The sequence below is a fragment of the Corvus moneduloides genome, chromosome 6, assembly GCF_009650955.1.
Source record: "Corvus moneduloides isolate bCorMon1 chromosome 6, bCorMon1.pri, whole genome shotgun sequence".
NCBI lineage: Eukaryota > Metazoa > Chordata > Aves > Passeriformes > Corvidae > Corvus > Corvus moneduloides.
Window position 1 is genome coordinate 17,388,601 of NC_045481.1, and position 23,599 is coordinate 17,412,199.

A 23,599-nucleotide genomic window follows, 5' to 3' on the forward strand; every position below is an offset into this window, starting at 1 on the left:
CAGTGAGTGTAGTCTGTGAAAGGTGCTGCTTTTTTTCTTTCCTCAGATCATTAAATTGCTTGCTGTAATATATGGTGAAGGGTTGCTTTTTGGTTTTTTTCCCCTTTGTGTGGATAAAGAGTGCCCAGAAGGAAATGTTCCAGGAACACTGCTTTTAGCTCTCTGGATGAAGCAAGGCTGTTCTTTGAGAGAGATCCTTTTCTTCACTCCTTAAGTGTGCTGATAGCAAAAGGTACCGGAAGGTAGGTAGCCATGATGTAGTGGGGAAAACAGCTGCAGAGTGTTTGTCTCAAGAAAGCTACCACGTTTAACAGTGTTTATATTCATAGAACAGTACTAAATATCTAATTTCCATTGTATGGACAACATAAACAGAAGCTATATGACTGCAGTTTTGATAGCTGAAAATTTTCAGTCTATCTTACCAGACTTCTTAAAATAGTTTTTCACTGCTATGTCTGTTTATATTTCTACCATTGCGTACATCACTCTTAATGGAGGTGTCTTAAGAACATAGAAGGCTGTGTCCCCAGACCACAAGTGTTTCTCTATGGTGCAAAGTAACTTCCACCACTGAGGATTGTTTTATGGTCTTTGCAAGGATTTATCCATGAATTGTCCTACTATTTTGTTCATTCTCCTGGTGCCAAGACTTTTCTGGTCTTTCTTCTGGCAGAAAATGCTATATAATGTTCTCAGGAGCATTTCTCCCAATCAGCTTGGATGGAGCTTTACTCATGGCACACAAGCAAGTAATTCATTGTCAGGCAGTATTGTCTTCTACACACCAAAGTAATCCAGCATCTGAGGTTTACCTGAGAATATTTTTCAAGCGAATTCCTTGCACATATCTAAAAATTTGCAGAATTCTATTTAATATCTATGCTGAGATTTGTTCAAACGAATAAATACAGTAAAGCATTCCGATTATTTCTTAACACTATGAGATGGTATAAATTGTAGAGTTTAGCAGCTTTTGGCTTTAGTCTTGATCAGATAGATCTGCTACCTTTACAGTCCTTCCTAATGAGAAGCACTAGATTTTAAAATTTTTTTTGTAAGAAAAAAGACCTATTGTGAAATAACTTGATTTGTTTCATTTTTTCAACAATTCTGATTTTAAATGGGTATCTGCACATATATGGTCTTCGTAATCTGAGTTCATAAAATATAAACTTGCTCTGTCAAGTCTATATGGCAGATACGTTTTACCTTTTCTTAAGATGCAAGATACCAGGAATTAATAACAGCTATTTTTGTAGTCCTCCCTATCTCAGTTGTTGCGTAAAGCCATCTCACAGTAAATAATATACTGTTCTCTTCCTTCTTCTGCCTTCCACATTGGGATGGAAAATCTAAACGCGCAAAACTTTGCAACATATTAAAAGAAATAGAGAAAAGAGATGACTGCCTTTTCAAGCAACTAACAAAGCCAAACAGAGCTTTAACTGAGTTGGCATTCTGCGTTGTCATTTCAAGTGGAAAACGCAGCCAATTTGGACTATAATATGCGTGATAGAACTGAGGTTGGAAGGATGAGAGAGTATGAAGAAAAACCTAATTAAAGTAATCTTTTAACACTTTCTGGTTATAATTTTAAAGCAAGAAGATAAATCAACCAAGCCTTCCTTTCTGTGTTTTTGCTTTCCTTTCTGTCTTTCGATTGTTCCCTACAGTAGGCTCTTTAATATACAGGCTTAAGCAGATTGGAAATAGTGCATCCACTACTTTGCTGCTTCTAAGTGTCTGTTTCCAGAAGACCTGTGTAGAGGAATGGTAGCAGTGCAGGGAGGTGTGAGACAAGGTGTAGATGTTTGTCGTCTATGTAACATGACCATCTGAAGTCTTTTTCCAGTGCTTATATTCAGCTTAATGCAAAGAGGAGAATGAAAAATTGACTCAATTATTGGTTTCAAGTTATAGTACTGCCTTTTGATTGACAAAAGTCACAGTAACAAAGGGATTTTAAACTATTTTTACTTCATAATTGTTTTACTATGTTTGAAAAGAATGTTCACTGTGTTATAGACAATAATACAGAATAATTCTGTAATTTCAGTAAATGTGGTACTCACATGCACTTGTCACACCTCATTTCTTCTGAGTTGTTAAGAAAAGTGTTCTTTTTCTGGTCTGAGGAATGAAGAGAAAAAAAATTCCACAATGTAAGTAGTGCTTCTTTTTAGCCAAGAAGATTTGTAGATGCTCCTGGTTTCCATTCATTTTATATCAGAACTATTTGGCAAAATAATCTTAACCATTGTAAAGAGTTTAACATATCTCTTCCGAGAAAGTGACTGAGAAAACGGTTATCTGTGTACCTCAAAATAGCAAAGGAAGAGAAAGGGAGGCTAAAATTCATTGTAGCTATTCTCTGTCCTTCATGTTTTTGACATTAGCAGGGTTAATTCTCTGTTACTTTCTGGCTGTCTTTGTATTTATTGAAGAATTTTGAAATACGTATTTATGCCATTCTTTTTTTGTCTATGATTTTATTAGATACAAGGTGGCTGCCTTAGTTTTTTTTGTGAGGATCATGGTACTGTTGCTCTTAGCATTAACTCTCTAACCAGTTACTCTGTATTGAGTAAGTCACCTGCCTAGGTGCTTTTTGCAGTCGTGAGCTCCTTCCGCTAGGTGACGGTTGCTCCCTATGTCCTTGCGCTGTTCGGTCTTCTCGAGAAGTCCCATGCAGAGCTTAGTTTAGGTAGGACCTTCAGTCTTACCAGACTCTCATGTCTTCTCTCAAAACTTACCTGTGTGTCCCTGGAAATTGCTGTGTTCTAGCATTCTGGATTTCCATATAAAACAGGTTGTTGCTCTTGCTGCTTTTCTTTTTCTCTTGTTTTTTTGTAGCTTGTTATTGTACATATTGTGTGTTTGTTTCTAATCATGGCTTAATTTTTTTTAACTGCTGTATGTTCCCACTGTTTTTTCTGTTCTGATCTGTCATAACACATTCATTTTTGTATAATAAAATACAGGTCAGGAAAAAGTCCTTACGGTGGAAAATATTTAGACATATTCTAAACTCTTCAGGAACTTACACTGGGGGAGATAAGTGGGGCCATAGTCACATTAACTTCAAAACCTTAAAACTAATATATGGTGTTCTGAAAAGGGCAGTTTTGTTGCCTCTACTCTGATCTTGAGTGTTAAGCTCGTGTTACAGACTTGAGCATGCAGTTGCTCACAGATCAGTGGTAATAATAAAACTATTTTGCTGTCAATATATCTGACATTGAATAAACTAAACATGCATCTTCAAATTACCTTTTAGCAGCAGTCGTATAAATTTCAGTGGCTGAGTGCCATCTGTAAGATGTAATTGGACTGTGGAGGGGTTTGGTTTAGTTTCTTACAGATGTAACTACCCTTTGGGGAGAAAAAACCCCAAAACAACAGTTATTACTCTTTTTAAATCTTATTTGCCCTCACACTTTAATAAATTAAATGCAGCATATTACAATGCCTTTTTGTATCAAATTTGTTCTGTCTTGATTTTTTTCATCATCTGGGGAAGGAAGGTGAATCTGGGTCATCCAGTCCCTATTGCTGTTGAAAAAAAAATGGAGGCGGGCATCCTCACTGAGACTTGATGGTTCCCCTTCCAGTTGTGCCTGACCTACTGGAAGTAGAGCTGCGATCCTGGCCATGCTGTCTGCTTTTTTGTGTGAGCAAGGTCCTCCACTTCCTCTTCTGACAATCAGCACGATTTAAATCTTCTGCCTGTGGATGTTACATCAAAGATATCAACTCTTTCTTCAGAGATCCTGCAGACCTGGGTTCACACTTGCAAAGTGGATTGCAGCAGTCAGTGAACTGAATTCAGACAGCATGGCTTTCCTTGGAAGTCATGATTCTCTTTTAATGAGGATGGAAAAGAAAGATTGGAAAAATCCTTTGCCTCGAGAATGCAGAAGGGGAGGAGTGAGGAGTTGCATGTGGCCTCTGGTCCTTCTTGGCCAAGGGAGCCGAGAAAGGAGGGATTGCTCTCCTCAGATTTCACAGGCTGCTTAGTTCTTTCTCTGCTAGCAGCTGCAGAGAATAGGCATCCTCATGCACCAGAACAGAGCAAGTGATAGGATGCTTACCTGGGGATGACTTATCTTCTTCTCCTCTGGGAAAGCACTGTATGAGAGAGACGCTTTCTTCTCTGATACTTGCAGCAGCCTGTGTGCGATCTGCCTTGGTCCAGCTGCCATGGCTGTAGCTGGCACCACCTGTGAGAAGCTCTGACAGGAAAGAGTTGGAAGACACTGTCTTCACAGGGTCAGGTGTCACCAAAACCAGCATGAGATGGAGACTCCTCTGCTGCAGAGTAGAAATGGAAACTCTGGGCGCTGCTTCTCCATTGACCCTTAATGCCCTCAGTCCAGGTTGGTGGCTTTCACATTTTAGTGTGACACCTGGCCATAATGTGAGACTTTAAAGAAGGTGCCAAGGCACGTGGATTGCTTTATTCTCAGTTGAGAATGATGAGTTATTTGAGCTAGAAAATTGCATTCCTAATAGGAAAGTTTATTTTGTATGAACTGTGGACAGACCAGAAGTGGGATGTCCTACATAAAAAGATGAGGAACCAGCTTATTTTGAACATGTGTATACAATTGTACAGAGATCTTTTTCTTCTCTAATAAGCTTGAGAATCCTTGAAATGTCCAAAACAAACCATTTAATCTCTTTTCCACTGAGTATTTGTAAGAAATGAGAGAGCAGATTTGGGACTTCACCTTCCCAAGCGTTAGCTAGAAGCAGTTGGTGAGGTGGAAATAAACCAGCAGGGAGGAGGCAGAAAGGGGGCATTTGTTGCTTGTTTCCCTTGAAAGGGGAATTAGAAACTTTCACTCTTACAAATGAGCACATCCAGCCTATGTTTTTATGTTAATAGTGGTATTAGGATAAGAGTGTAACAACCGCAGGGCCCGGTTTCTCTGGACAAGTATTGCCCACACCAGCTACTCAGCCTTTACTCTGGAGAAGCTGGGAGGAGTTGTTTTTTTACTTTCAAGAGGAAACTTGACCACAAATTCACTAAGAGAAGATGCCTGTGTGCATGCAGCCACATGCATTTTCTCACTAATAATGTGAAAATTTGAAATATTTTTGTCAACACCACCAACAAATAGCCAGGAGACCCTGCAAGCACAGTGGCCTTCTTTCTCCTGGTGGAAATTCAATTCATCTGCTCTTTCCACTGGGCAAGCAGAACAAGTGCAAGTCCTAGGCATATAGGAGAGAGAGCCCATCATGGAACACAAGGTATCTGTACCTTCTGGTGCTAACAGGGCTGAGGAAAAGGAGGAACAGGGGAGAGCTGAAAGATGAGAATCTTCAGCAAGTCTCACATGTGCTTAACCTTCAGAATTGCATGTCACACCTCAGAAGAAAACCAACGTTGGAGAGAAATGCTCTCATTTCTTCTACTGCCTAGAGGTGCAAACAAAAAGAACATGGCAAGAGAGCGTATCTATTACAGATAATTTAATATTATATAATACTTAAATGTCATGGTGACCATAAGAAAAAGGCCAAAAGCAATGCAAGATAATCCAGCCTTAGGATTGGTAGATTTAGGTGCTGTGATCTATAACACAGTCTTGGGCAAGACTCAAAGGCCCAAATCCAACTAAACATTAATTTCTTAATGCATATTTGGGCGTCTCATGTTCCCAAGAATCTAAATACGTTTTGTTGCTTTGGGGTTATAAGTTCTTGATTTTGTCCTCTGTGAGATGAGGATAATAATGGGGCTTTTCACTGCCCAGAGCTCTCAGTCTACAAAATACTGCCTCTGCATCATATTCCAGTGCTCCACTAATGGAATAACTTTAAACAGGGGGAACTTAACTGTAAAAAGCAGTAGAGCTGTCCATTAGCTTTTGCAGGGAAATGTAGTTTGGGTTTTGGTTTGTTTTTTCTTTTCCCCCTAATTGAACTCTTTACTCTGAGAGATACTCTTGGAAAAGGACTGTGCAGAGATATGGGGGGTTGAGTGTCTAGTTCCAATGTAGTTACTTTCATCAGCAGTCTGCTAAACCTTCCGACTTCATCATGTCTTCTCTTCAGCTTTTGCTTCTCTGAGCTGCCATTCCACTGTCTTTGAAACAATGGTGACAGTCATGCTCTGTTTGCTGGTGACTTGGTTTGGGTCAACTTACTGAATTAACAGCAAAGCTACTATCTCTCCTTGTTAAAATAAATCACTGTTCATTCACATGGCATAATTATTTAAATCAGCTTTTTCCCTTTTTACCCCCCCCCCCCCCCAAGGATACCTGACAATTTCAGGAAGATGATTCACATGGTGCTTCCGTAGAGACTGAATATTTGAATAATTTATTTATTATTAGCATTCAGTGTGTTTGCAGTGGTATTATTGAAAAAATAAAATTAAGTCAGAAGGGTTGTGCAGTGTGTCCCTAAGGGAGTAATTTGAACAGCAGAATTTTCCTTTGTTTGGGAAAGTGGGTAAAGTCCTAGTGGGGCTGCTGGGGTCCTGAGGGTGCTGGTAAGGGCTCCTGTTTGTCAGAGGGTTTTGTAATTTTCTTAGCACTGTACAGTCAATAAAAAAAATCCCAATGGCTGACTGAATTTTTTAGTGATTCATACAGAAATGGTAACTTTGGGGTGACATTTTTAGCTCTGCATTCTGTGTAGGGTATGTATATAGCTGTGCAGTTTGTATGTAGTCTTTTTATTCCTATTTTTCTAGTTGAGTATATAAAGCATGGCAAAAGCTGTTATTTATTAAATGCCTAAAATGTGGTCCTGCTAACATTGATGTTAGAGCCATTAGTAAAGGAAGTGTTACCTCTGGCTATTTATATTCCCTGCGACCAAAAAATCTGTGCTACCTTTGGTCTCTGAAGTTGAGAAGGAAGAAAACAGAACTCTGGCAGACAGGTCTCAGTAATGGTAGATCACGTTGCAGAGTACACAAAGATAAGTTAAATTCCTGATCTGTTTAAACTTAAGTAACTTATGTTTTATATCTGCATGGGTGTCTTTACTATCTTTACAGATAACTCTGCTTATTTTGTAGCAATCCTGTATAGTGACTTTTGAAATTATTATGTCTGAGTGACTCAAGATGAAGTTTACTGACTTTGTTTACTTTCCTTGACAACTGGAGAGTGTGGATGAGTGCTGCAAGGCAAGTCCTACCACAGTATTAACCTTGGGCAAAGGTTCTGGGCACAGGTCTACTTGCCTGTTTTACATTCAGTGTCAACTGCTGTGTGAGCGGTGGAAGTAAAACAGCACTTTGCTAAACACACCAGAGAGAGAAGTAACTGCTGCTGCGGCAAGTTCCTGCAGTGCTGGCCTGGCTGCCTCAGTAAGTGCTGTAGTGTAGGAAAGAAAAGATCAGGGAGGATACCCCTGAAGCATGAAGGAGGTGAGGAGTTGAATGATCCTTGCCCTGGCAGTTCAGTGCTGAGGTAACCTACTGGTAGTGTTTCTCCAAGGATGCTGCTAAATAGCTTCAGATTTGTTCTTTGTCTGTTTTCAGGTTGATCCTGCAGGTGATGTGGCTATGACTTTGCAATTTGAACACTAGAATCTACTTCCTTTAAATTGCCAGTAGCTGATCTCAGCTTTTTTAGGGAAAGCGTTTTTTGTGACTGACCCTTCTGTAGGCATCAGCACACATGCTTTTGTCTAGAGACATGTTCCTCCCACAAACACACATACGGGACTGACTTAACAGTGGAAGACTGACTGTGGTGCTCTTGGGTTTGAGTTGGGTGAAGGAAGATGGAGATTAGATTGAGCAAGAGAAATGACAAGTTCCTGTTCAGTGACTTTTTCCTTTACTAGGACTGCCAAACATCCTCCAATGTTTTCCTTTCCGTGCAGGAGTTGTAGTCTGCTGAGAGAATGTCTGAGTCTGCTGAGGGCTGTTTGCCTGTTGCGATTGTTTGCATCCAGGATTGCTGGGCACCTGGCGGCACAGTGAGAGCATCTCCTAAGGGGCTGTCATGTAGCTGGGAAGGGTACTGGCTGTGATCACTGCAGATATGGAGACAAGTCTGGTGGCAGCTGGCATCAAACCTTACCTCTAAGTGAAGTTTGGGGCTAGGTCGCTTCTGGCTAGGCTGGGGCTTAGAGCAGGAAATTTCAGCGGCCTGTGACAGGAACGTAGCACACCACCAGTTAGATCCCATTTTATATGAGTTGTTCTCTGAACAAGTCACAGTTAGGAATTAGTGGTAAAATTTGTATCGTAACTTGGAAAATGGTAGAGTATGGAAAGATTTATTTTCTGTAACTGTGAAATTATTGTGACTATTGCCATCAAAATCTCTGGGCTGATGAGCTGGAGCATATGCTCCGTGCTGAGAGCCTGTGAATGTTTGGCATTCCTAAAATGTGAAGGTGGCTGATATTAGAAGCAATCTTGGCTTTCATAATTCTAGAGTCTGAGAGCATAGCTGCAAGAGAGGCATAAGCCTGTGCTTTACATGGAGATTACTAAAATAAGAATAATTTTGCAGTTGTGTTGCTATGAGCAGTTTTGGTGATGTGCAGATTGCTATGAGCAAGGGAAGGCTGTTGTCAAGTTGGGCTGTTCCTTGACTACATCAGATTTCTTGTGCCAGACCTATATTGGGAAAATTAAAACAGAAGGTCTAGGAATTTTTAAGATGCTCTCTTGCTATGACCTGCTTGTGTGATGAGCAGTCACCTGGTTTTGGATCCCTGGGGAAGCCAAAGCTCCCTAACTAGTAAAAAGAAGAAAATTATGGGACAGTGATGGTGATCAAGTCCAAGGAATGTTTGTGTCTTGTGAGTTTTCTTGTATGCTGTCTGTGTTAATGTTGGTCATGGTTAACACTGGCAGTAATTTTTCCCTCTAACATGCTGGAAATTTCTTCCTGTCAGTCAGAGCAGATCTCTGTTCTGCTGGTAAATTCTTGATTATATACAGGGCATTTCTTAAGAATCCAAAAATTGGCAAATTAACAGAAATGGAATATTGCCAGGAGAGCTTAATTTTATTTGAAGTGTTGGAAAAAGTAGAGGCTATCTTAAATTGATTGGGTGGTCAGTGGCTTGCACATTTCACTGCTATGCCTTATTTAAGCTAAATGTGAAAAAATCCATTGGTTTCAGATATTGGAATAAATCTTGCCACTAGAAATTCTTCAGCTGTACACTTGAGAGTATGCAGAGCTCCGGGATGGCCCAGTTTGTTCTTACAACTATGAATTCATAATTTGATTTTCCTGAAATTGATACCAGACTAGAAAATGAATTGGGACTGCAAGAGGAGAGTAGGCAGGATTTTTTTCTTTTTCAGGAGAAGTACAGTGTGTTAAGAAACCCCAAAACCAAATCTAGGGCATCTTTTGGGTAAGTAGTGCTTTACACTACAGGTTTCAAACTACTAGAAGTACACCTGCCAAGATAGACTGTGAACATGAACCTACTGTATACAGCACTTCTTCCTCACATCCTTTGTAAAAGAAATCGAAGTTGCACCTGGATGTTGACAGACAAATTTTTACAAAACAGTTCTCTCTAATCAGCAGAGTGGGATAAACTCATTTCCTTACAAGTGTAAGAGTTTGTAAGACTTTTAGACTATAAAAGAATTTATCCTCTCTTGAATGCATTTAATACTGATCACAAATTAGCACAGAAAATGCATCTTTTCTTTAAATTGTTTTAGGACAACCTCTGTCAACTTGGAAATAGGATTATAGGATCTTTGGCTTCATCTACGGGTTATTTCTCTTAGTTTCCTTTCTCTTTATGGGTCAGAGTGTCACAGTGCTTGTAATTGTATACAATAAAGGTAATAAATTCCATTTGTCTCTGCCAATATTTGTTTCTGTGTCTAGCCTGTCATTCTGCTCTCTGCACGAGAAGGATAAGGTGAAATTGCAATTAAAATTGTTCGTACAACGATGGGAAATTCCAGTCCTGATTTTTACATACACTCCTATTTTGAATCAAGATACTAACACCACTTCCTGCATAACTTCCATTTTTACATTTCAACATCCATGCTTTGCATCTTATAAACATGTTTATTTATTTTGTGTGAATATATACACTGTTTTTCATTAAAATAAAATAGGAAATGCTGCTGTTGAGTTTCAACACTCAGTTTCTGATAGTAATATGTCAAGTAACTTGTTTCGCCTGAGAATACGTGATCTCTTTTGGAGATGAAAAAGTAGCTAAGCCCAGACCAGACCTACTCGATCAGCTGTGTGTGTACAAATACTTCTGTACCTGTGTGTATATTTCAATAAATGCATTTAAATACTGATATATGTAGTTACCTAATGTATTGAACAAGTACAAAGAAGTACACAGTTATGGAGAAAAATTTCCCTTTTTGTGCTAAAGATTTGGTGCATCTGCCCCATTCTGATTGTTGTGAATGGGTGGTTTGGCCACTTAAAGAAACCTCATCAAGGATATTGGCAAAAGTACGGTTTAACATGAATTTGTAAAAATACAGCTTTACAGAGCTGGATGGCAAGGTTCACTGCATTACCTACTGCACAGGTTAAAGCAAACAAAGGAGGATCAAATTAGAAGCAACTCCGAGTGATTTACATGGAAGCCAGGAATGCAGAAGGGGTAAGGGTGCAAAGGATACGGAAGCAAAGATAAAGGTGCAAAAGGGTTTGGCAGTACTTAATCATTGAGTACTTGAGCATGTACAAAGTGATTCAATAGGGTTCACTACAATTATAACAATGACTGAACTGGAGATTTGGTATAGTAACATTCATACCATAATCAATTCACACACACGCAGGTAAAATGATAGGTACACCTATCTCTGTGTGTGTAAAGGTACCTGTCAAAGATTCCTCTCAGGTTCAGTGAAATACTCACATCAAATCCCTTTGAGTTTCCCAACAGGCTTGAGGAGCACTGACATGTCTATGGGGGAGTGACTTTCAGCCTAGGTCTCGTCATCCCTAATGGTGCTTCAAGTACCTCGACCTTAAGGTTTGTGAGCTCTATAAAGATCTTTATCTCTTCAGTGTTTTGTGTTTCTGTCAGTTCTTCCTTTCAGTCCTCTGGAGCAAAACTGAAGTTGTTCCCCTAATGATTTTCCCTCCCCACTCCCCTTCAAACAGTTTAAGTTTTGATGACTACAGTTGACATTGTTAATGCTTGAGGCAGTTTGGAGTTAAATAAACAAAGTATATTATAAAATTGTTTTGTTTTTTAAAAAAATTGTTCAGTCTTGTATGACCATGAATTCGTGGTGACATTCTGTCCGTAACAACTTACTCTATTACCGTAGATAGGTTTCTATCTGTGTCTTAGGTAGCAGACACCTTATTTGCTGCATGAAGTCTCTATAGGGAAGTCAAGGTGTACTTCTGGATCTGTGTCTTGCAAATGTTGCTGATGAGAGAGGAGACTTATTTTGTCTCATTTTTTTTTAGATAATAATAACACAACTTGCCTTGGTCACTGAGAAACCACAAGCTAGGTCTGCATTTTCAAACTCCTTGTAGAAATGAGTTAGCGGCTTAAAAGCATAAATTAGCAAATGCTGGCCAAGATACACAATTGATTAAGAAATTGAGGAATTTCATATGTTTATTTATTTTATTGGGTTGGAGTCAATCTATGAGGTGTTCTGGTTATTTGGTTTTGCTTTTTGGCTTTTGTAGATAGATCCTTTTACCGTGCCTGTAACTTACTTGCTACTTTAAATGGTTTACAGTGTCTTGCACAAATACAGTTCTTTCTACTCTCCCTGTGCAAATGAAACCACTGTATTATTTGTAAAAAGATGAGGCTTTAAACGTGTGAATTGTTGTATGAGTAAAGAGTTTGACAGGACTGGTGCAGAATACAGCACTGATGCTTGTTCTTAGCACTTTGGACAGTATTAATCACTGACAAGGCTACCTGTGTACAGCATGGGTGCTCAGCGGACAGTTTCATACAGAAAGGTCCTTCTACTTAAATTGATTCTCAAAATACCCAGCAAACCCTTTAATTTCCCCATACCATCTGTTGAACAGCTTAATGCTCAGAGGCAGAAATGAGACAGGGCAGAACTGGATGGGGACAGAACCTAGTGAACACACAGTATTGCAAGGTCATGACTCCCTGGCTTTTTGGTTCAGTCACGATGGGGCTAGCAGGGCTCCGATTACTTCTGAAGGACAGGATCCAAATTTACTGGAAGATTTCTGAAATGAATCCTTCTGAAATTTTGTTCCTAGGATCAGCAGTCACTCTTTTGCCAGACTTGCAAGTGATTTATTTTGTAAACATTCCATGATTTGACTGCTATCTTTAGAGATGCCCCTCTGTCTACATGGAGATGTTTTTCCTTGAAGAGTGACACACATTAAACTCTTCCAGGTAGCTCTTAGTTTTCGCTCTTTAGAGGATAGCTAGCAAAGATTATAAAACAAGCATTCCTGAGTTTTTTCACTGATGTTTTACTTTCTCTGTGATTAACTGGAACAAGTAATCTTAAATCTAGAGCAGGAAAATGAAATATAGAGGTCCAGAATGAGACTTGCTAGTACGCAAGACAACTGAACAGCTGTTCAGCAATCTACAGATTGAGGAAAACAGCTTAAGATGATGCTAGTGAACTACTAGTCTAACTAAAGGCATCTCTCTTTTTTTTCTCAGGGTTTTGTGTTTTGGGAGTTTTGGAGGGTTGGTTTTTTGGTGGGTTTTTTTGTAGTTTTTCTGAGCAAGTAAAGATGTAGGCAGTACTTTGAGTGGAATAATCTGTAATAATATTTTATAATTATTTATAGTTATGAATAATCTAAAATAATAATAAGGAAAAAAGTGTAACTTAGGAACAGATCTTCAGAGTTACATAAAAACAGTTTAGTTTCTGTAGATGTTTTATTCAGCTGGTAAACCTGTTTTATAAGCTAAAGTCCTTTTCCACATAATATCCCAGGGAAGTGCACTCTGTAAGCCTGACAGGAGTAGGGACAGCTTTGCAGACACAAGACAATACACAAAGAATCTTAAAACTGCTCTTTTGAACAGCCCATAACTTGCAGTTCGGGGCACACCCAAGCGTTGTAGCCCCTGGCGAAGGGTCCTGAGAGGGGAATGGTGCTTCAGCAGTGCTGGCTTGGAAAAACTCAAGTTTGAAACTACTAGCTCTGGTTTCATTTTGAACTCTGAACTCATGTGAGCACCCTTGTCTGTAAATGTGTAAGCCCTCCACCACACTTTCCACATGTTTTTATTATACGTGTGTTAGTTCACAAGTAAGTAGATGAAGGTTGGACTACTCTTATCAAAGGACATGAAGTGCATGAATCACTGTGGCAGCTGTAGTTGGCATTGTGGGCCTCCACTTGTATGTGTGTGCTGGTTAAAACAGCCATCTACACTGCTTTTAGGGACTGCCTGGTGTGCTTAAGTGCAGCACCCTATAGGCTTGAGGCATTGTCCTGTTACAGGTATCTCTTTCAACCACAGCTCACCTGGATTCTTCACTTAGGTTGTTTCTGCAGTATTTATTAACAAAAAAGCAGGAAGGGAAATGCTGTTGACTTTACATCGGAAGTCCACAAGCTTAAGCCTGTAGTAGTTCTTCCCTGCAGGCATGACATTTGGTCATTCAGAAGCAAAAAAATGCCTGTGTCCTAAGTACCTTCAGGTATGCAGACTGCATGCAAAATAATAAACAAGAGTTTCCTGCTGTCCTTGCTCGCTGGAAAGCGGCAGTTGCCTTTGGCCAGGAGACTGTCCACGTAGGGAAGTCAGTCCTTGGGGAAGGTGGTGATCCTCAGCTGGCCGGTGCCAGGAGGCCCCTTCGAGGGGCAGAGCAAGGTGGCCTTTCTAAAAGGAAATGTCAGTTTGATCCCACAGTTCCTGTGAGCAGCTACTGTTTTGAAAAGAGGCAATTTAAAAAGCAATGTTGGAGACTTGTGAAAGGAGAAACCAGCTGATGAGGACTAATTGGAGTAAATCAGCATTAAAGATGTCTTTAGAAATGCATCTAGACTAACCTTTCTGAGAATTCGGATGTACTTTTTCTCTGTGCTTGTATTCCCTGAACTGGCAGAGAACAGTTTTACATCAAGTGCTAAGTTTCTTAAATGACTCAAGATTTAGCTAATTCTCATGAAACCAGAACAAATGCTGAAGTTTATGAAGATTTTGACGTGCTGTTCTTGTTATACCAACACAAAGATTCATCCCAGCTTTCACTGCACTGCTTTGTGATGGTGGTTTCACAAGTCATATTTTTTCTACACTTGCTGAACCCTGCCAGGCTGCTGTTCTGCCATAACGCATTCTACTGACAAAGCTCACTGTCAGTTACGTTAATTGGCTATTGGTAGTGATTTGTCTCCTACAAGTCAAATATAGGCTGGAAAAAAATAAGCTTATATCTTTCCATGCAATTTTAATTCAGCTCTCCTGTTATGTGTACTTTAGGATACAGATCCTCTTATTATATAATTGCTTAACCTGTGGGGGTTTTTTCCCATTAGTCTCTTGCTTTATTCAGTGCATTAACTGTGGAAACTGAGATTTGGAGGACTACTTAAATCTGCTGAAATGCAGCATTTTCTAGCTTTTAAGTGCGTCACCCTTTGGTGGGTGGAGTTTTTTGGTTCTGCCACCTTCATGACTTTCATTTAGGTTTGTTATTTTATTCATAAGAAATTCTAGACTCTATTCTGTCACACTTCTGCATCCTGCTTGTCAGTTCTGAATGAGATGGAATGAGTTCATATATTGCATTATCTGAGGGGCTCAAAAAGTAATAAAAATGGAACTCTTGAACACCCATCCTAAAAGCTTAAATCTACTCAGCACTGTGGTATTCATTTAACAAAAAATACTTAGTTGTTCAGTTGGGGGTTGTTCCCTTTGCCCATGCAAGTGTCATTACTCAGTATTTCATTCACTAAAATTGAAGCTCTGGGTCACTTACCAAGGAAAACTATTTCCATTTTTTAGCACTTCATAAGCTTGTTACTGTAATAGAAATATATGTTACCTAAGTTTATTCAGGCAGTGCTTTTCTGTAGTTGGTATGGCGCGTGACAGAAAATCAGAATGGGAGACCTTTGCCCTGTGATATTCAATGTCTAAATTTAACATGTCTAAACAGGACTGCTTAGATAATTTTTTTTTTTTAATTCTCAAAAACTATGAAATTTTTTCAGGAATGATAAATTACTTGGATTGTGATAATAACTCTGAGCCACATACAGCACCTCTCACTCTCAAAATACTTTCAAGCATTGTCTAACTAAATCACAAAGCATCCCTTTTAGTAGGTTTGGGTGAGCACCAGTACCCCTGGCTTAAATGGAGAGTTTGAGCAACTTTTTAGCGCAAGCCTATGCCTGTCAGGTGTGGCAGGAGCCACAGGATTACAGATCCCTCCTTGATTCCTCCGTACTTTTTAAAAATTCACCTTGAGAAAGATTCCCATCATAGTCTAGAAATGTGCCCCAGAATTGTTAATTGTTAATTATCTGCTTGTACATTTTGGACATGAAGTCTCCAGTGAATGAAAAATTGCATGGTCTCTCAGTTGGTTAGGAAACCTGCCATAGAAACTTGCCACTTGTCTTTGCTGGTAATGGACTTTTACTGCAGGATTGCTTTACGGAAGGCCAGAAATAGACAGGTATTAGAGGGGGTGTGGGACTTTCTGCCCTTGGCCAGATGAGAAGATGCTCATCATGACGAATGAGTGGAGAAAGGAACTGGGGAGTAATGGATTTCTGTGAGAAGTGGTTATAAATCTAATTAGTACTTCTATGACTAGAGAGTTATCTTTTTGTTTCCAGTAATCTGTACGAGTCTTTACTGCAGGCATGGCTGCTGTGTAAGAACTCAGCTGGCTTTCATGTTTCAAACCCCAGTGACACCTTCTGCCATGGGTTCTTGAACTTTGGCATGTGAACTCTGAAATTTCTGTCAGGAGACTAAGAATATCTCAGGTGTTGTCCCTTGGGTGTCTGTACTGGCATCTGGGGCTGCACATACGTGTGCAGATCACTCTGTACAGCTGTTAGAGCAGTCACATAAGCAAGTATGAGGTCTACAATTTCCTGCAGTATTTTCTCTATTTGAAGTACTTGAATCACAGAGCACTCAAATTAAGTAGTTCATGCACTTTGGAATTGAAGAGACTGCCTTGGAGAAACTCTCCAACTGCAGCTGAATTAATGCTAACCAGGCCTGAGGATTGCTAGAAATAAATAATGAGTAGATGAGGGGCTGAGAAACCTGGCAGAGTTTCGGAATGCAGAGGTGGGGTGGCTGGGGAGCATTATCTTATCTAAATGGTAATTTCTATTCTGTGCGTTAATTAAAACACATAGTGTACAAACTAGCATTTAGGAAGTCTTTTGGAGGATCTTTTCCTAAGGGGGTGTTTTGGAAGTAAATTGTGAGTTGTACGTGCCTGCTCAGTGCAGCCTGTAAGAACTGCACTGAAGCAAACAGTCCAAATACACCCTCTTTAAGCAATGGGATCTTAGGTATGTTGATAGTTTTGGGAAATTGTTTTTGTTTAGTTCCTAATAATATATTTTGGATATCATTATGTCACAGAAAGAACAAAGCCATGTTCATGAATCAGTAGACATTAACAGTGTGACCTTGAGGAATCTGGCTTGAGAATACACAAGGAGTCATAAATTTCAAAAGCAAATTTTCTGTAGGAATTAAGACATTTTACTTACTTCTTTACTTATTTCGTTACTTATTTCTTAATGATTCTTTCTCATGAAGACTGCTTAAACTTATTCATGAACCAGTTTGGATGAGTTAAACCTGTTATAGGTGGATCTTACTGTCTATTTATTGTAGGTATAGAAACAAGGTTCCCATTTAGTAACCAGAAAACATTTACATGGCAGGCATGTTTTTTGTTATCTTGTCAGTTGTACTTTCTTTGCTGTCTTCCCATGCATTCATGACTGATTTGTATTCATTTTTGCTTCTGCATAACATCCCTTTTTCTGTATCTTGGGTGGAATGATCTCCTGCAGTGGAAGAAATAGCTCCTGCTGATATTTTATTGGCTACTATGCCTTATTATGGAACATAAGCACAAACCATGTCAAAAAAACCCTCAAAAAACAGACAAAACCCAACAAGTCCCTCTGCAAAGTGTTTCTCTCTTGTAAAAACAGTAGAATTTCTCAGCTTTGTAGCAATTGCAGTGACCTTGGGTGCAGCAGGTGAATAACAATGAGAGCCAAAGAACAGTCTTCCACTAGGTTTAGAAGCAGGGGTTTTGGTTTTCAAACTTTTTCAAAGGGTCAAATATTTCCTGTCATGGGAAGAAGAAGTTACAAATGCCTGTGTGGAATTAAAAGGGATTTGGAAATGAAATGCAGCCCTGTGCCCCAAATATGAAATTGCATGTGGCTTGCCTGGGCATTTCAGGAAAATCCACTGATCCACTATCCTAATCTAATCCAAATAATGAGATTTGAGATTAAGGTAAGATATAGTCATCAAAACCAGAACAGGTAGAGATAATTTTTGTTCAGTCTGAACCCTCTCTTACTATGCATAGGGTTTTTTTCCTCCTTGTGAACTGCTGTATCTTTCACTTCAATGATTAATCTACAGGCAGAGAGCAAAAGTTATTAAGGCTAGAAACAGACAAAAAGATAAATGCTGACCTTTCTGATTGGCTCTTGAAACCTGAAATATTTACCGCGCAGTTTATAATGTTATGGATTTATAATGTTTGTGGAATGATTTGTCATCCAAACGAAGTATTTCTTGCTTCTTCATGAAGCCATGCTAACCTCAGATGAATAAATATCTGTTGGTACCTCCGCATAACAGACTTATTTGGCATCATAGTAGGAAGAAGTCTAACTTCCAACTGACTCACAATAAACTTCAGTAGCCAAGTATACTTCACTGTTGGTTCCCTCACTTGCTTTGTGAAGTGCAGTTGTGGCTGGAAATGAATGTTTCGCTTCTTTATCTGTCTTTGGCACCAGGAGTGAAGACTTAATCATTCTCTGCATTGATGGGTAGCAGAGCATAATGGATCTCCCAAAGCTGACAGGGTGGTATTTTGTTCTTCACACATGTTCTCTGGAGTTACTGGAGAGGGCTATAAAACCTGTGATTCTTTGCTTGACTGTGGATTGGGATTTTCAAGTCTACCTCAGGGGTGTGTGGAGGGTGTTCTCTGCTGGTACTGAAGCTGAGATGTCTGATAGTACACTAAAAAGCGTGACAGTGTCAGCACCGAGAATGTGCTTGTTTTTAACTGTTTGCTGCAAAGTAGCTAGGATTAAGTATTTGCATCGCACTGTATTACAGCACATTTTATTAATAGAGAATAGTAACTTCAGCATTTCACTGGCAAATCTGTAGTCTCTCCTCACAATAAGGACTCACTAAATATGATGAAATGGATTGCCTTTGTTGGAGTGTTGGTCTGTGAAAAGTGGCTGTGAAAAGAATGCCAGAAAGTACTGTACTTTTACAAAGAGGTAGAAAATAGACAAGCATTAAAAAAAACCAAAAAAGACCTTTCCTGTGGCTTTGCTGCTGTGATAAATGCAGTGCATTCCAGGGACGTATGAAAGCGAGTCTTTAAAACTGGCCTAACACGCGAAAGTGCAAATGCACTGAGCTAGTCTTGAAAAGTAAGTAAAATCACTTTGACTTTAAAAGGAGTGGTAAACTATCCTGCTGGGCCTCTGATGGATAAATGAACATTGACGTTTCAGAATCAAAGTATCCCATGTAAATTCTTTCTTAAGTATTATGTAACAGCCGAGGATTTTAGGAGAATTATGACGTAAAAGCCTGATGCCTATTTAATAAACTGATCATTAATTACACTTAAACAATTTACTTCTGGGGTGAAATGAAGAGTAGCTTTGCAGCTCTTTTCATTTTAATTGCCGCATCTATTGCAAGCCTGAGTTTCTCTTCCCTCCTGCATTGATGCTGCATGCATATTTTTGGCAGTGCTGTGGCATGGCTTGGTTGTATTTTGGAGGGGTGATACATGCCTACACCATGAAGCACTGACTGGTTTGCTCAGGAGAAAGACCAGAAGCAAATTCTTGAGTCACTCTAGCTGTTTTGGTCATGGTTTCCTAGCCATGATTTCCCCTTTTACCCCTATCTCTTCTACCACTTCCAGTTAAATGATGTAATTGTAGAGGAAGGCACCGGTCATTGTACCAGCCTTATAAAAAGAGGTGTTTCTAGGTAAATTATGATTGGATTTGCTCAGAACCTCTGCTGTGGCTCACAAAGCGATCCATCAGTTCCTAGGAAGTTGTCCAAAAGCTTCAAATAAGGTGCCATCTACTTAAAGTTTGGGACCAACTATCAGTTGTGTATTTGGATCTGCAGTATACTGTGACAGCCACTTCAACTTTGAACTTGTTGCTCTGAAGTGAGAAGTAGGCTCACACTCAAAATATTTGAACTTCAGAATTGCCTCAATTTCTCCAGCAAGCACTGTCTGAATCAGAAGAAAAATGGGCATTTTATAGTTACAATTTCCAAGGCATGGATGTCCTGACCTAGAAGGGAGATTGTGGAAATAGGCACAAGTGTTGGTAGAGAAGGAAGAGTTAGAACCTTACCTGCTATCAGGTAAGCAATGACCCAAAGCACTAGATGGAAGTTCAGTGAAAGGTAAGAAAGTCAGTATTATCTTGTTGAACTAAAACCAGAACATCTTACAGCTTCGTTTCTTCCTGAAAAATCTGGTTTTTTCCAAGAATAATTAACCCCAAACTTTGCAATGAAGACCTGAGTTTCTTGTTATTCAGAGGTAAGTATAAAATTTTCATTTCCTGGGAGTGTAAAGAATTTCAAGGTAACGATACTCCAGGTTTGATCATAATTCCTGCAGTTGTTTTTTCCTGTGGCTATTAGTGGAACAAAAGCAAACATGTTGCTCCTACTTGAGCCACTGGTATGAGGCTGCGTGCACAGCAAACATTGCTGGATGTTGGTAAGAGCAGTTCAGGGGAAATTTTGACCAGTTCTTTTTAGGTGGAAAACATTATGTTTCCTCCCCCCACCAACCTTTTGACAGTGCTGGTTTGCTTGGTTTTTTTGGGAAGTCCTGATTTCACAAAAATGTGTTAAGGAAAACCACATGCACAAGGTTTGCACTGTGTCTGTTTGATACAGAGAACAGTGTTCAGGTGTTGTCTTGTCTAAATACAGGTTTTAATTGTTTTCTTTCTTTTATAAACAACCTTCAGGGAGCGATCTATCAGCTGATAGAGCAGAATGAAAGCTTCTCATACACAGTGTGTGAATACTTGTACTGAAGCCACTTCTTTGTTACCCACGGGCTGAGTCCTGTTATCAACGTGTGTGTCTGGTACCCACAGTGCAGTGATCACTGGCAGGCTTATCCATAGGTGCTGGAAACACCAGCAGTGATGTTCCTGTGTCACATGAAGAACTAACTGTTCAGCCCCTGGAAGTCTGTGGAGTTAGAGGAGCTTTCACCAAAGGATTTAAGACTGCACGTGTTCTCAGTGAAAGAAATTTTGAGAAAACTTTTCCCATAAAGACCGAGAGTTTGCTGTGGTAGTGCTGACACATGCATTTCATGTAGCTGTAGTTTGAACAGGCAAAAAAGAGCTTGTTTCATAATACTGGCATAAACTGGGGGCTTTAAGCTTAATTAGGGCATGTATATTGTAATATGAATTGCAGGAGGGGAAAAGTCTCCAATATTTAATCATATTTGTACCACTTTTTATACAATAATTACGTGTTTTACTCTGAACATCAAGTTATATTGGGAAGTAAATGGTATAGGCTGTCTGAATTTTAAATGTGAGCAATGTTTAAAAAGCAATTAACGCAGAGAGGTGTGCTGAGTGATAAATGGGGGAGGAGGCAAGCAACTGAAAATGAACTGATCTTGCTGCAACAGTTTCATGTTCAAGAGATGCAATAGGGAAGCGGCTCATGCATTGGGTGAATTTCTGCTGGGCTTTTGCACAAGACAAATCTTGGGGCAGGACAGTGTATGCAAGGCTTTGTCTGGCAGCTTTGATTTTTCCCAGTGGCTCTTCTTTGCCCACAGTAAGGACAAGTGTTTAATTACATAAACATCATGTACTGAATAAAACATAACCAATTATAAAAAGTTCAGGTTTTACTGTGAGTTTGGAAGATGTTAAAGACGTGAGATTCTTATGGGTCTAACTTTTTCCCCCCAGTGTCTCGTGGACCTGTAGCAGCACTCTTGACAGTTGTACAATTTACAGCTGAAAATAATTAGGAGAGGTTGCAGCAGTACTGTCAGGTTATCTGAGGGGCCTTTTGACTACTAATCAACTTAAACATTTTCTTTGTATGCAGCTCTGTTGCTGGTGCAGGTGTGTCTGACTGCCAGTCATGTTACGGGGGCAGCACATGTACAGGAGCGGAACAGCCCCCTGTGGCTTTTATTTAGTTGGATCTTTCAATCAGGCATTTCCATTCCATCCAGAACTGACAGAGCCTGATGTAAAAGAATCTGTGAAGTAAATTTAGAGAGATGCAATGGGTGATGATGAGTCACAACTTTAGTTAATTCAGTGAATACTTTCTGGATTTTAAAATGCTTATTTTGTCTGTAACCTAAAAACTCTTCCAAAATGTTGGGCTGGTTTTAATCCTTTATGGTGTTCAGGAAGGAGAATGATTTACTGAAGTTAGGGAGAGTAAATTATGATACTGATTCAATTGCCAAAAGAAAAAAAGAAAACTAAGTTTCTGTACTGTATTGAAAACTTAAGTTCTTTAAAGACCTTCCAGATTTTTAAGCTTCTAATTCTTGCAAGTGCAGTAGAAATTATTTAGTATGTGAAGCACCAATGTTTTGAAATATGAGTCACTTTTAAAAGCATTGCTGCAATTGCTACATTTAAAAGTACTTATTTGGAAATAATTCAGAGCTTTCTTACTTTGCTTTATGGCTTGTGCTATATTTTGTTCTACAAGAAATGCAGAACTGTAGCTTTACCTTCTGAGCACTAGGCTTGGGCGAATTTTGTGTTGGTGTTTATTAATGTGGTTTTACAGGTAAATTTTACAGGTATCTCCTTACAGATACACTGTGTACCACCAAAAAGCATTTTGCTGGCACAGCTGCATTTACTAACCAGAGTAACTTGCTTCACAAGCATCATCAAATACGAACTGGCATGTGGTGACTTTTCTCCATGTTGCACTGTTCCTCACTGAGCCTTGGTACTTGCTGAGAACTGTCTGTGATCTGGTTCCTTGGGAGTGTGAGACTGCCTGCCCGGATCATGCCCAGCCCTGCTTTATTCTTGCCCCCAGCTTCATCCAGAGGTGCCGTGGACGTGTCCCTGGCTAGCGGTGGGGCAGGATGTTGCTGCACTTGAGAGCCCATCAGCAATATGCCAGCTATAACTGTGGAAGTTGGAACTGGCAAGTCTATTAATGTATTATTTAGCCTTATTAAAACTAGCAAATAGTTCAGTGTTGTTACTGCTGAACAGCTTCTTGGCTGTGCAGGTAGGACTGCCTTTTGATGAAGAATTGCCACTATTTAAAGCATTTGAGAGCACAGTGATAATTGCCACTATTTAAAGCATTTGAGAGCACAGTGGTAAGTAGAAGCAATAAGCAAAACTCCATAGCTATAGATTAGATCAACTCTCTATGGAAAATTATTACTGGGAATGTCTATGTCTTCTGACACAGTGCTGCACACCTTGCCTGTGTTGGTGTGGTTTGTTGGCTCTTTGCTGTCTTGCAGCAAAAGCTACTCCAGACCATTGTTGCTGTTGCTGAAAATGGAGCACAAGTTTCAATCAAAAAGCCTTTCTGAACTTGAAGTTGCAGCAATCACCAAGGAGGGCAGAAAATCTGTGTTGCTTGTGGCAGTGTACCAAGAAACAGGGGGAATAAATCGCAAAGTGTCATAAAAGGAGGTTACAAGAATTGCCTATGCCATTAGTTATGGTGGGATTTATTTAGGAACAAAGACACCATATGTGTTTGTAACCCATTGCTTATATTGTTGAGAAATACGTAGATGCTGGCATTTCTTTGCCGTAATTAGTTTAAAGTACAGGTGTAAAGGAATAGGGCTTGGATGGTTTTTTCCAAGTCTTTGTATATTATATGTTTTTAAATGTTTTGTTTTATATTGCCAATCCGAAGTGCAGGTCAAGTCAGCATTGCAGCAGCCACTGTGTATAGGTATATGAAGAACATAATTTTGTAAATATCAGTCAGTGATCTTCAAGTGTTTTATGGAACATAACATAAAAGGCACATTCCTTGCCAAAACTTCCTTTCTCCTGGGCTTCTCTCTAATGTAATTTCCATCAGTAAAAGAATAAAGAGAGCATGATTTTGGGCCCATTTTGCTTGGCAGTGCACAAAGGAAGAGAAGATTGGGGCGGGGGATTGAGAGTGTTCTTTCTTAGCTACTTCACACAAAGAAATACTGTAGTGCTTTCAGAAGTCTCTCGGTACAAATGCCTGCTGTCACAGGCGATCAGTGTTATGCCATTTTGACACAGCTGTACAGAATACTGCAGTATGTTATAAGATTGTTGCCCTGGACTTAGTACAGGAGGTCTGGAACTGGGCAAGAGACATAAGTGATTTT

At 39.5% G+C, this 23,599-nt stretch overlaps 1 protein-coding gene across 9 annotated transcripts in view; it reads left to right on the forward strand.

Moving 5' to 3' along the window:
• Positions 1 to 23,599, forward strand: part of FOXN3 (forkhead box N3) — a 212,444-nt gene that overhangs the window by 136,242 nt on the left and 52,603 nt on the right. The window lies entirely within an intron of this gene.